This window comes from Strongylocentrotus purpuratus, unplaced genomic scaffold (genome assembly GCF_000002235.5).
Source record: "Strongylocentrotus purpuratus isolate Spur 01 unplaced genomic scaffold, Spur_5.0 spur5_scaffold_20, whole genome shotgun sequence".
In the NCBI taxonomy this organism is placed as follows: Eukaryota; Metazoa; Echinodermata; class Echinoidea; order Camarodonta; family Strongylocentrotidae; genus Strongylocentrotus; species Strongylocentrotus purpuratus.
Window position 1 is genome coordinate 28,778,125 of NW_022145606.1, and position 12,916 is coordinate 28,791,040.

The following is a 12,916-nucleotide window of genomic DNA, read 5'->3' on the forward strand; positions in this document are numbered from 1 at the left end:
GCCCTCTCTCTCTCTCTCTCTCTCTCTCTCTCTCTCTATTTTATAAAGTCTGTTCTCTTAGTACCGCCCTTTCTGTTTCGTACTATGGAGAAGAAAACAAAACAATGTCTCATGCTTCACAACATCAATAAAGATGGTCTTTCGTGTCTACTAAAGGCTCTTCAATTTGGTTTAAGGAAGAAATAGATAGTATGTTAACTGGCAAACAGAGTGAGTTCATAATTATAGTTCCCCATCAGTTCCCGATACAGATGTAGGCATAATATTCTTTTTAAAAAGTTGCTACAATACTTCAAATCAAGGTTTTTTTTCTAGCGGATTATCACAAACCGTGAAATAGATTAGTAGGAGTCAGAACGTTTCAGGTGCCCTATTTACATGTATTTATATCCAACACTTAACAAAAATCGGAAACAAGGAAACATGATTTAACTCATCATCGTTCACACAGGGGCCACCATGTTCAAGTAGGCATTTAAAGCATATTCAGAGTTCATAAATTATGGGAAGAACTAAAGAGGCGCAATTTGGAAGAACGCATTTCTCGTGGGCGTCTATGGTATCTGTAATGAAACTAGGAAAAGTAAACTTAATAGCAGGGTATTCCCGAATATTTTATTTATTTTGTTTTTTCAAACAACAACAAATGAAAAACCCAATCAAAAAATACAATAAAATACAAAAGGACAACAAGCAAACGGACAAAAAAACACAGATGCCTGGCTTGTTGCGGGAGTCTATGCTATCCCGGAAAACAATCGCATCTGACGGTTATCATGTCAGGAATTGGATTTTAGACCAGGAAACAGTGTCTTACTACACATACGCATATTATGATCTCAACACCAACCAGGAAACGGAGCGGATTTGAAACGTTCAGAGGTCATGCGTAGTCTTGTCCATGGTAGTGTTGTAGTCTCTCAACAAGAATTATGCATCTTGCATAGAAAAGCAATAAATAATTTCCTTTCGTGTGTCCCTCCTTAAAAGGAAACTAAGTGAATGAACGAATGAATGAACGAATTAATTAATGGATGGATGAATGATTAAATGGATGAATGAAAGAATGAACAAATTAATGAACGAATTGATTAATGGATGGATGAATCATTTTATTCAGTTACAGCACAAACCAGGAAACAGATTTTATTTGGCTTTACAAAAATGGGCACATGGACAATGGTGCCGGTTTTAGGCTCTCAATAAGAGTAAGTGCATTTAGCAAAGACAAGCAAAATAGAATTTCTTTAATTTGTCGCTCCTAAAAAGAAAAAATGAATGAATGAATAAATGTATGAATCATGACTGTTTTCATACACTTATCACCATTACTTTTCATTCATCGATTGACGTAACACTACTACCCCCCCCCCCCCCTTTCCTCTCTTTCTCTCTCTCTCTCTCTCTCTCTCTTTCTCTCTCTCTCTCTTTTACTATCGCTCTCTCTCTCTCTCTTTCACTCTCTCCGTCTCATTTATTGTCAGACATTGAGATACATGTAACATTTCATCTCTCTCTTTCTCTCTCTCAAATCTCTATCTCTCTCATCATCTCTCTCCCTCTCTCACTCTTTCCTTCTCTCTCTCTCTCTCTCTCTCTCTCTCTCTCTTTATCTCTCTCATTCTCTCTCCGATCCTCTCTCTCTCTTTCTCTTTATCACTCTCATTCTCTCTCCGATCTTTTCTCTCTCTCTCTCTCTCTCTCCGTCCCGTCTTATTTTTCCAATCTTAATAAGAGGCTACCGATAAAAGAAAACTTCAGCATTTCATAATGCATTAAATATATTTTTATTACAAATATATTTCAGTGAAGTCATTAATTTTAAAAAAGGAAATTCTCTCTTTTTTTCTCTCTTACTCATATTAGTTTTTAAAACCATGTTACATCGATACATTTGAGCACTGAGAGTATTGTTACGGTTATCACTGTTTTAACAACAAAAAATACCTTTGATAGTGACGTTTATTTCTAACATAGGAGAGTGTATACTTTGAAAGATTAGTTTAAAAGATATTTTTTTTAATGTGAATGAAGAAATAAAATGAAATACCGGAATAGCAACTATCATATAATAATTTAGCTCAAAACTAATTGCCAATCTGTTTAAATATACTTGTGAATATCTAATTATCTTTTTTCATGAATTACTTATAGTCTTATTCATCTTTCCAAATACTCCTACTTTGCTCAAATCACTATTTCTTTCTTCAAAAGGAATGCCTTAGATTTTGCATTCTCTACGTGAGAAATGCAAATTAATCTTAAATATTACATTGTTATTGTCTTGAAGCAAAATTCTGGAAACTGACTAAATAACATTTAGCTCAAATCTAACTGTTTTGAGGCAGGCCCAAAACATGAAGTTAGTTGATCGTTATGCAGAAGAAAATACAGTTTTAGGACACCCCTCACAACGCATGGACTTTCGATCGTAGAAGTGCGAGAAAAAGAAGAAGACTTATGTACATATATACATAGCTTAATGATATTGATAGTAGTAACAGTTATATATCGCTTAATACTTGTGTATATGTTTCTATGCGTGTACTCTGGCATAAGCCGAACGGCCCTGGTAAGATGCTCTGGCATTAGAGAAATGTCTTCCTCTACCAAGTACACACTAACATCACCAGGGTGGAGAGTGTCAAATACAGATTAATGTCTTGACAAAAGACATTATTGCCGCAATGGAACTTTAACCACAAACAAAGTGATCCATAGTCCATATCCATATCACACTAGGACTAGGAGTTCTTGAGAGTTGGATCTAAGCTTCTAATCAATGGCTGAAACTCTTTGCAAAAGACTTGATCGTATACAAAAGTGTTCAGCAAGACAATTTCGCACAATAGAAATGGGGAATAATAATGTAAAATATATTATTTGGTGACACAATTTTGACACTTACAATAATTAAAATGAATTATATTGGGAAGCTCCAACCACAGAAAAAGAAGAACGACCGACATAAATCTCTCAGAGGTTCTCCAAAGCTGCGGCTAACAAAAGGACTTCCAGGTAGGGGACCTTCAATTCTTCTTTCATGGACGGGTAGAACGAATCCGGAGCTCTCGCCAGTTGCTTCTTAATCTGCAGCAAATGCAGCCCGGTGAGGTTCCGAAGACTCTCGTTGGTGGAACTGATGCCGTTGGATGTCAGCCACTCGCGGACTTTGGTGGCGTCCCATGTACGGACCTCCGGTTCAACTGGTCCACCGCTTCGTGCCCCTGAGAAAGAGAGTTTATGGTTTCATAAAATGGCAATGAAAAAATATTGTTGAAATATTTAAATGTAATATATATGTTTGATATAAGTATCATGCTAATAGTATCATATGCATACATGTATTATGTGGAGCTCACAGGAAATGGACAGAAAACATGATAGCTGTCACAATTCGCTATTCATGGTGTTTGGCCTCGTGTGCGTGTTGTGTCTGTATAATGTGACTGGCCTTTCTTCTTCGACTTCCTCTTCTTGTTTTATTACTTAACTGGCTATGTTTCATTAATTTACAAGCTTTTTCTAAATCGTGTAATAGGACATTAAAGACTATCTGCACTAGTTTGGCCAGGAGGGATTAGACCTCCCTGCGTGGTCACTGGCAGGTGGTTATCTCATCAAATCAGCTCAAAATTAACGTAAGAAAAAGGGCATCATGGGGATCTACGGGTACCGCTTAGGCATTGTCGGCTGTATAGAGGGCGCAAGTAGCTACGAGTAGTGCAGTCCTGCTTCAAAATACAAAGTCAAAATCATGTTTTGTTTCTTTGAATAGGAGCAAAAAAGTCAGTGAAACTCATCAATGAACGCGATTGTAAAAATCTGATACAGCACATCAGATGTTTTTTTATTAATTTTGACGATCACTAAATGTGGAATTCTGTGAAACCTCAAACTGGTAACTCTTTAAATATAATATTGAAACCAGGCGTATCATCGCATTCTAAAACAATTGAGGACGGCACCTGTTGGTATTCATGGTGTTCCCTTCTCAACCGTCTTCTTCTTCTTAGTATTAATTAAAAGTATTATCCTAACTATGTGTGGAAAAAGTGCAAGAGACCGCCATCACAAGTGACGCTTGACTTGGATGGCGGTCTTAATAAAAAAAAACTTAAGGTGAAATATAAATGAGAATGTGTTCATATGGTCTTAGTATGTGGATTTGTGAGTGTATTGTGTGTGTATTTGTGTTTCGAAGGAAAGGGTTCCTACCCGACTGTGCATCATGATTCTTCTGTAGTTCATGCTCAATCTCCCGGTCAATGATCGTGGGAAGATGGCTGGGAACCTGTTTTTTCATTTTGGATGAGGTAGTACATCTTCCCTGCGGTGATGGCCCCGAGCCATCCCGAGGCCTTGAATGCTTCGTTCACCTTTACGGGGACAATCCGCTTTTCTTTAACAAGAGCATAACGTGCTTCTGTGGAATTGAAAGGACATTATTGGATGCAACATTGTTACTTGACACTCTTTCGAGATAGTTAGACAGGTCAATCGTCCCCATAGTAAATATGAAATCATAGCAGGCTACACGCATACGTTGCCTCTGCAGAATTGACCAACAATATTGGATGCAACAGTGTTACATGGTACTCTATCGAGATATTTGGGAGGCCAATAGTCTCCATAGCAAATAGTAAATGATTTCAGGTGATTTTTTAAAAATCTCCACTTGTTGCAGTCAAAGGTGAATGTTGCCTCTGTGGAAGAGATTTGACAGGATTGGATTAGTGCAACACTGGAGCACCTTTCTAATGACACTGTTTCTAGAAAATCGGACAGGACAGTCATGTCAGTACATAGTACCTCACAATTGATGTTGCAAGTACTTTGCTTCTGTGTTTTTTTTTATGGCTTTTGATAACAAAACGGGCTGAGTACTGACCCTCAAATTAGCTTGTATAATTCTTTGGTCTATAGAACAATGAGACAATTGATTTGTCGGAATGCCCGCTAATGCATAATATTTCGTGGGACATTTATTTGTGTAGATTTTCGTGTAATTTTCATATTTTTAGACAAACCACAAGGTGGAAGGTAAACTTAAATTGAGCTCGGATTTTCTCTTGTGGTAATTAATTAATTACAAGTCACAGATTTTATAGTCACTATCATTTTTGTTCCTTTACTCCCCCCCCCCCTCCCTTTCTCTCTCTCTCTCTCTCTCTCTTTGATATGCATCTATCAAAACCTCACCAAAAATATACACTGTTGGTCATAAAGGTGGAATTATTATTTACCCCAATTTATATGGAATGATTTTGATTTTTTCGTAATAGATCTAGATAATAGTATACATTCTCAGATTTTATTGAATAATAATTTGCGAGTGTTTGTTTGTGCTACTATGCTTATGAGATAGGGGACCTACGTCTTTAAGTCATAACTGACAGTAATGATGATTAATGCCTCAGAAAAGGGCACCCTTGTAAAAAAAAATATATATATATATATTACTGCGGTACTCGCAGTACATTTACTCCGGTAAATGGGCCGCTTTTCGCAGTACTTCCGCGGTACTTGTCCTGGGGGTGTTTCATAAAGCTGTTCGTAAAGTTACGCATGACTTTACGAACGACTTGTATATGAAAAGCCAAATGGGATGCTTACTCATTATTGATTATTATTTATTAAGTTGAACTGTGCAGATGTAGATTAGCATTCTTATCATAACAACCATTTTGAATGCAAAGTATATTTTTGCCGTTATTTAATTGAGGTTATTGGAAATATCAGAAAAAACTTTTGGCATCCTATCTGGCACTTCATATACAAGTCGTTCGTAAAGTCACGCGTAACTTTGCGAACTCTTTATGAAACACCCCCCTGCAGTTCTTTCGCTATTATACCGTGGTATTTGTACTGAAGTACTTCCATGGTAATTGTACTGCATTACTAATGATACCAACACTCGCAAATTATTATTCGATAAAATCTGAGAATGTATACTATTATCTAGATCTATTAGGAAAAAAACGTTGTCAAAATCATTCCATAATTTGGGGTAAACATAATTATTCTACCTTTATGACCAACAGTGTATATATAAATAGTGGCAGCGGCTACTTAAATATTACCTCCGTTAATGCCCCGTTGAGGGTTTTTTGAGTGAAAAGGGGCCAAGAGTTACGAACCTAAACGACAGTTCTCGCTCTCCTGATATCCCTTTGTGATACAGACCAGGATCAAATAGGAGTTCTCCACAGCTTTAGCCATGCAATCATAGATATCTCCTCCTAAACAGATGGTGAACGACATATAGTTCTTGAGTAAATATGCTTTTCACACAAACTTCAGCTAAATTTTTATTCTGTAATATTCTTAAGGTGCGGGGGAGGGGGTTTGATGGGAAATAAGAGTGGACTACTCGTATGTTACTTATCATGGTAAACGTTTAATTCTCTAAATAACCCCCAGGTTGAATGTTTAAATATAACGACATATTTAAATTTAGGTTCGTTCGGAAACTATAATACATGAATCAAATTATTTTAGTGGCTTTAATAATAATAGTAATATACCGTAATTATATAGCGCATATCACAATAATGTCTCTATGCGCTGTAAAAAAGAGTAAGAAGGAAAGGTGGATAGAGTAACATAAGAAGAGTGAGGTACGCTCAACATACTTCCTCTCGTTAACATTGGAAAGTATTTTTGAAAATAAGACACGTCTAAAAGTTGTCAACAGTACCAATTTCTTTTTTTATTTTCCGGTAGTTTATTCCAAAGTTCGGCAGATGCAACCTCAAAATAGCAAGACCTGAATAACTTAGTATTTATTTGTGGAATGGTGAGGAGAGACTTTTGAGAAGATCTGAGTGTTCTGTTTGGTACATATTGGGTATGTAGCTTTAAGCTAACTAGTTTATGCTATGTGTAGTTCAATTTGTCTTCTTTATTATTTTAAAAGCAGGTTATTTTACCAACTTCTCTAGCTGTACCTTAATTATTTTTCATTTGCGCCATCTTTCTTTAGAAGGCGTACATAGAGCGATTTCTGATTCCTGTACCGCAGCATTATCACGAGCGCGTCACGCAGTTGGTGATGGTAGCAGATGGCAGATGGTAGTGTTAGTAGAAATGAATAAGATTGACAAATTAATGGAACCGGTTTAAATAAAATCAGGATGAATTTTGATATTTGGGGAAAATGTTGGAGGGGAAAGCGCTGGAGGTTAAGCAAAATAAAATACAAAAGCCTATATCAAGAGATTCTAGTACTTACCCATACGATCTTCGTCCATCCACACGTTGTACCCCTTGCTTATCAGCTGGCTCTTGATCTCGCTCATCACAGACTTTGACAGCTTTTCCTATTTGTAGCTAATCATGATGTGCTGTGAAGCTGTACTTGTCATCGTTAACAGCACTCCTTTGCACGCTTGCCCGAGAGCGTGGTCGGATGTAAGTGAAAGATTTTTCAACTCTGAAGGTGATAATTTAAAAAAAGCATACCAAGTTGTAAAATCCTGCGGATAGTTTTCTTTTCAACTGTGCTGTTTGGTTTGGGGCATTTAGGAAAGATGACTCTAGGAAAATGGAAAGTGTAGTCAAGAGGGCGAGTCAAATAACAGGAATGGACGAAACCTGGCAGAAGAATGCAAGGCATGAATCCTCCAAAAAGCTAAAAAGATCATTACAAATGAGGATCACAATCTAAATTACTTATATGAATTATTACGGTCAGGAAGGGGAATACGCTAATTGAAATGTCGGACAAGCCGATATGTGGGCTCTTTGTGTTCCATACCCCATTCCCAAATGGAGTGAGGAGCATATGGGCCCAAGTTTCGGCTCGGCATGGTTTTCCTTTTCCTTCCTTCCTCCACACTGATGTTCTATCATTTTTATCATTTTCAATGTGTAACACTAGAATATAAGATAATTTATATTTTGTCTACCTTTTATTTTGATGGTTCTGTTATGATTAAAAACGATATAGTTTCTCATATACGTGTACATATATATTAGGTATGTTTGCAATGTGTGACCAAAACAAATTTACATGTATTCTTTTAAATTGGTATGAATAAAAAGGACCGAATCAAATTAAATTGCAACTCAATATGAACATGATTGACAAAGCAAGAGGACAAAATATACAGTTCTTCAGGTAGACAAAGGAACATCCCTTCACTGCTATTATATAAAAATGAGTAAAACAGATGAATATGCATGTGACACCTGTTCTACACATTTTTACATAATAGCAGTGAAGGGATGTTCCTTTGTCTACCTGAGGAACTGTATATTTTGTCCTCTTTCTTTGTTCGTCATGTTCATAGTGACTATTGCTTCTCCCATTAACCCATTGCTTACTGGAACCTGGTGGTCCCTGTGTTAAGCCTATGGGAATAAGATAATTCAGTAGCCAACGGGTTAATATTTCAATCCAAAGAGGAAAACAAAATTATAATATTACAAGACAATGCTAACAAAACTTCTTAACGAAAAATTGGAGGTTTGATCAATTTCTAAAGGCTTGCTTTTTATTTGTTAATAATGGAATGCTGACTTTTTGGTACATTTTTCCGACTTACTTAGTTTAAGGTCTCCGGTGTTGCCATGCCATACACTATTAGAAATGTACATGTTCAAGGTGTATGTAGAACGCCCTTTAAACTTTCTGTATGCGAATGTCATCGATATACATGTACTTCATTTTTCGTGTGGATTTCATTTCGTCACCGTTTTCACGAAGTGTCCCAAGAGCGTTTTAGCGTACAGAAACAAATTTTGAGATAAACGCGTTTAAAGTTTCACTTTTTTACAATCGCTGTTTTCACGGGGAAAAAGTATGTGATGGTGTTCATTTTTTTTGATATCTTGATAGTACACTATCTACAGAATGAAATGATATAAGTTTTACGGGGAAATAATGTTTATTTAAACCATAATTAGACCTCAATCACAGAGGACAGTCAGAGGACGGTTCGTGAAAACGAAAAACTTGACATCCACGCTTAGGCTCGTCTTCACGTAGTGGCCCCGCAGCTTACGCGGCCCCGTTTCCCCTGTTGGTTATGTGAAATTTCGTTTTTACGAACCGTCCCAGTTGACGCGTGCGCTGTGCAAAGCAATGCTATTTGCATACCCCCCCCCCCCCCCCCCCCTCCCCCAACCGGGCCTGGAACAATGTTTAGGCATGATGCTGGTCAACCACTGGCCACTCCAATCAGTTTTCCTTCATTATCCATCTTCTGAATTCTCTCTTTTCTCCTCTTTTATTTCTCATCTTTTCCTTAATTTCTCACTCTGAAATGATTTTCCTCCTATCTCCCTATCCCACCCTCATTGTCACTACTCATCTCTCGCCTACCATTATACTATCCATAATTTTCCCCTAACCTTTCACCATCTTTTCCTTCATTTTTTATCTGACTTCCGACTTCTCTCTTTTCTCCTCTTTCTATTTCCCACATCTTTTCCTTAATTTCTCACTGTCAATATATTCCTCCTATATCTCCCTACCCCCCCCCCCCACCCTCTCTCTCTTTCTCATTACTCATCTCTCGCCTTCCATTATTTATCCATAATCGTTCTCAAACTCTTTCACTATCTCATACATTTTCCCTCTCTGTATCTACATTTTCTTAAGGAAATTGTGATCATTTATTAATACCAAAATAAAGTATACTGAGGCATATATAAGTTGCAAATAAGTTAGAAACTTTTAATCACAAATCGCAAACATAAATCATATAATGGTGATAAAAGCTTCAAGAGTTGTTGAAACTTTTAACATGAAAATTCTCTACTTAATGCTGTATTAATTATACATTTACTCAAATCGGAACTGTTGACTTTACAAGTTATTCCATAATTCATGCATTATAGTCTTCAATACTAAGTATACTGTAAATGGAATGCATCTTATGTATTCCATATGTATTTATGCCTTTATGATCACAGAAATTATTTCCAGTATAATATTGATTTTAGATTGAATACGGATTATGATAGATGTAAAACAAATTAAAGGCGCACTTCTTCATTATATCGATTTCATGGTTTCAATACAAATTTTAACAAAGAAGAACGTATCACTTACCTCAATCATCATTGTCACAGTGGAGATATATTTTCATAAACATTTTATATGTATAAGTATGTAAAGCATGTTCTATGACAGCTAATTTTCTTTTGTTTAAGGTCATTTTCAACAAGTTAATGCAGGTTTTGATATAGGTATGGATAACTCGAAAATCAAAATGATGACAACGAACATTATTGGCATTAGTTTACATTGAGCATCATTAAAGCCCCAGTGAAGAAGTTACAGGGAAAAACATATTGTGGCAGTAAGTTTAGGTCGTATCTCTTCTCTTTCTTCTATGAAATTCTTCATCCATATTATGGCATATAATAGCAACAGTTTGTCATGGTATCTTTTTTGATTGAGTGCCAGCTCACATACAAAAAAAGGGGTTGTATTTTCACTTGATTTGGAGCCTTTGTACCGTGTACAGTTAAAATAAGAGACAAATCCTTGACAGCATCGTTAATTGGTAGAATTCATTCACTTAAAAAAGAGCACAGTAGATATTACATATTTACATGAATATGATTGATAGACTAGTCACTACTATTCAATATGGCTTAATAAATTTCAAATATATAATGGACATTAATATAAATGCATACAAACTGATCAATTAATATCTTTCATACACAAACTGATTTCATTGAAAAACTATTTACGATCAGTGAAAAACACAATTATTTTTTCTTCTTTCTGTAATCCTTTATTTACATATAATTATGTATAAACAAAAAATCATTTTAACTGAAGAAGTAGCATTTCTTCTTCATAATATATGTATATATATTTCCATGTTCATTGACGATATAATTTATAGTGAAACATTTCTAGCTTTAATACATTGAATTGAACCAGTTCATTAATTTAATTTTTGTTTAAACACATAACATGCAGCCAATTGAAAGGCCCATATTGTCAGTTTAAAAAGTATTGAGATATTTACAATATGATACAAACATCAAAATATAAAAATCAATATACATGTAAATAATATAGCAAAGGTAAAATCAAACAAAAATATAATTGCAGGTGTACAAATGTGACAAAGATGTAGATATTTATTTATAAAATAATATAAGCATAAACATGGCAAGGATAAATATATACCGGTATGTACTTGAGCATTAAGCATAAAAATACCTTAACCTCATCAGTCATAGCACCTTGAATAAATGAGAAATTTAAGACTCATACAAAAAATGCACGAGTGAGAACAGGAAAAGGAAACTTTGATAGCACAGATGATAATACCCTAGAAAAAAGATGCAAATGCAAATTCTACCACAAATAGGTTATCCTCTCATAATCATGTCATAATCCTCTAATGAAAATGAATTTGAATTGTGTAATGTTAATAACAATAGGAACATTTTCTTTATATTTTTGATACTAGTTAATACAAATATAACAGGGCCACAATGAAAGGGGTACTCATACATGAATATACAGTAAAAATGATGTCTTAAATAGCTTTTGTGGTCAATCTTTATTTGTTTCCTGAGTGTCAAAATAGTTTAACTTCTGGCTCTATAGGGATCACACAGTTGTTACCTGCCTCTTAAAGTCAATACAATGTGACAGTCCTTGTAACAACTGAAGTATACTGTTTTGAGCTTGTGTCTAGGTTAAAAGTCCTTGCCTGGTCTTTAAACCAAAAAGATATACCACTGTCCTGCTCCTACAGAAAATACAATGTGGCAGTCCTTGTGAGAACTGATGTATACTGTTTTGAGCTTGTGTCTACCTTAAAAGTCCTTGCCTGGTCTCTAAACCAAAAAGATATACCACTGTCCTGCTCCTACAGAAAATACAATGTGGCAGTCCTTGTGAGAACTGATGTATACTGTTTTGAGCTTGTGTCTACCTTAAAAGTCCTTGCCTGGTCTCTAAACCAAAAAGATATACCACTGTCCTGCTCCTACAGAAAATACAATGTGACAGTCCTTGTGAGAACTGATGTATACTGCTTTGAGCTTGTGTCTACCTTAAAAGTCCTTGCCTGGTCTCTAAACCAAAAAGATATACCACTGTCCTGCTCCTACAGAAAATACAATGTGGCAGTCCTTGTGAGAACTGATGTATACTGTTTTGAGCTTGTGTCTACCTTAAAAGTCCTTGCCTGGTCTCTAAACCAAAAAGATATACCACTGTCCTGCTCCTACAAAAAATACAATGTGGCAGTCCTTGTGAGAACTGATGTATACTGTTTTGAGCTTGTGTCTACCTTAAAAGTCCTTGCCTGGTCTCTAAACCAAAAAGATATACCACTGTCCTGCTCCTACAGAAAATACAATGTGACAGTCCTTGTGAGAACTGATGTATACTGCTTTGAGCTTGTGTCTACCTTAAAAGTCCTTGCCTGGTCTCTAAACCAAAAAGATATACCACTGTCTTGCTCCTACGGAAAATACAATGTGACAGTCCTTGTGAGAACTGATGTATACTGTTTTGAGCTTGTGTCTACCTTAAAAGTCCTTGCCTGGTCTCTAAACCAAAAAGATATACCACTGTCTTGCTCCTACAGAAAATACAATGTGACAGTCCTTGTAAGATCTGATGTATACTGTTTTGAGCTTGTGTCTACCTTAAAAGTCCTTGCCTGGTCTCTAAACCAAAAAGATATACCACTGTCTTGCTCCTACAGAAAATACAATGTGACAGTCCTTGTAAGAACTGATGTATACTGTTTTGAGCTTGTGTCTAGCTTAAAAGTCATTACCTGGTCTCTAAAACCAAAGAGATTTTAGCACTTGCTCTTCACAGAAAATACAATGTGACAGTCCTTGTAAGAACTGATGTATACTGTTTTGAGCTTGTGTCTAGCTTAAAAGTCCTTACCTGGTCTCTAAAACCAAAGAGATTATA

General features: G+C 36.0%; 1 long non-coding RNA gene across 1 annotated transcript; it reads right to left on the minus strand.

The window, feature by feature from the left end:
- Positions 1 to 1,815: 1,815 nt before the first annotated feature.
- On the minus strand, positions 1,816 to 7,418 carry LOC100894048. The gene is made up of 4 exons (XR_004065409.1): positions 7,235 to 7,418; positions 6,141 to 6,242; positions 4,219 to 4,426; positions 1,816 to 3,227 (listed from the first exon to the last, which is right to left on the minus strand). It is a non-coding gene; the product is annotated as an uncharacterized LOC100894048 (long non-coding RNA).
- Between the last annotated feature and the right edge of the window lie 5,498 nt (positions 7,419 to 12,916).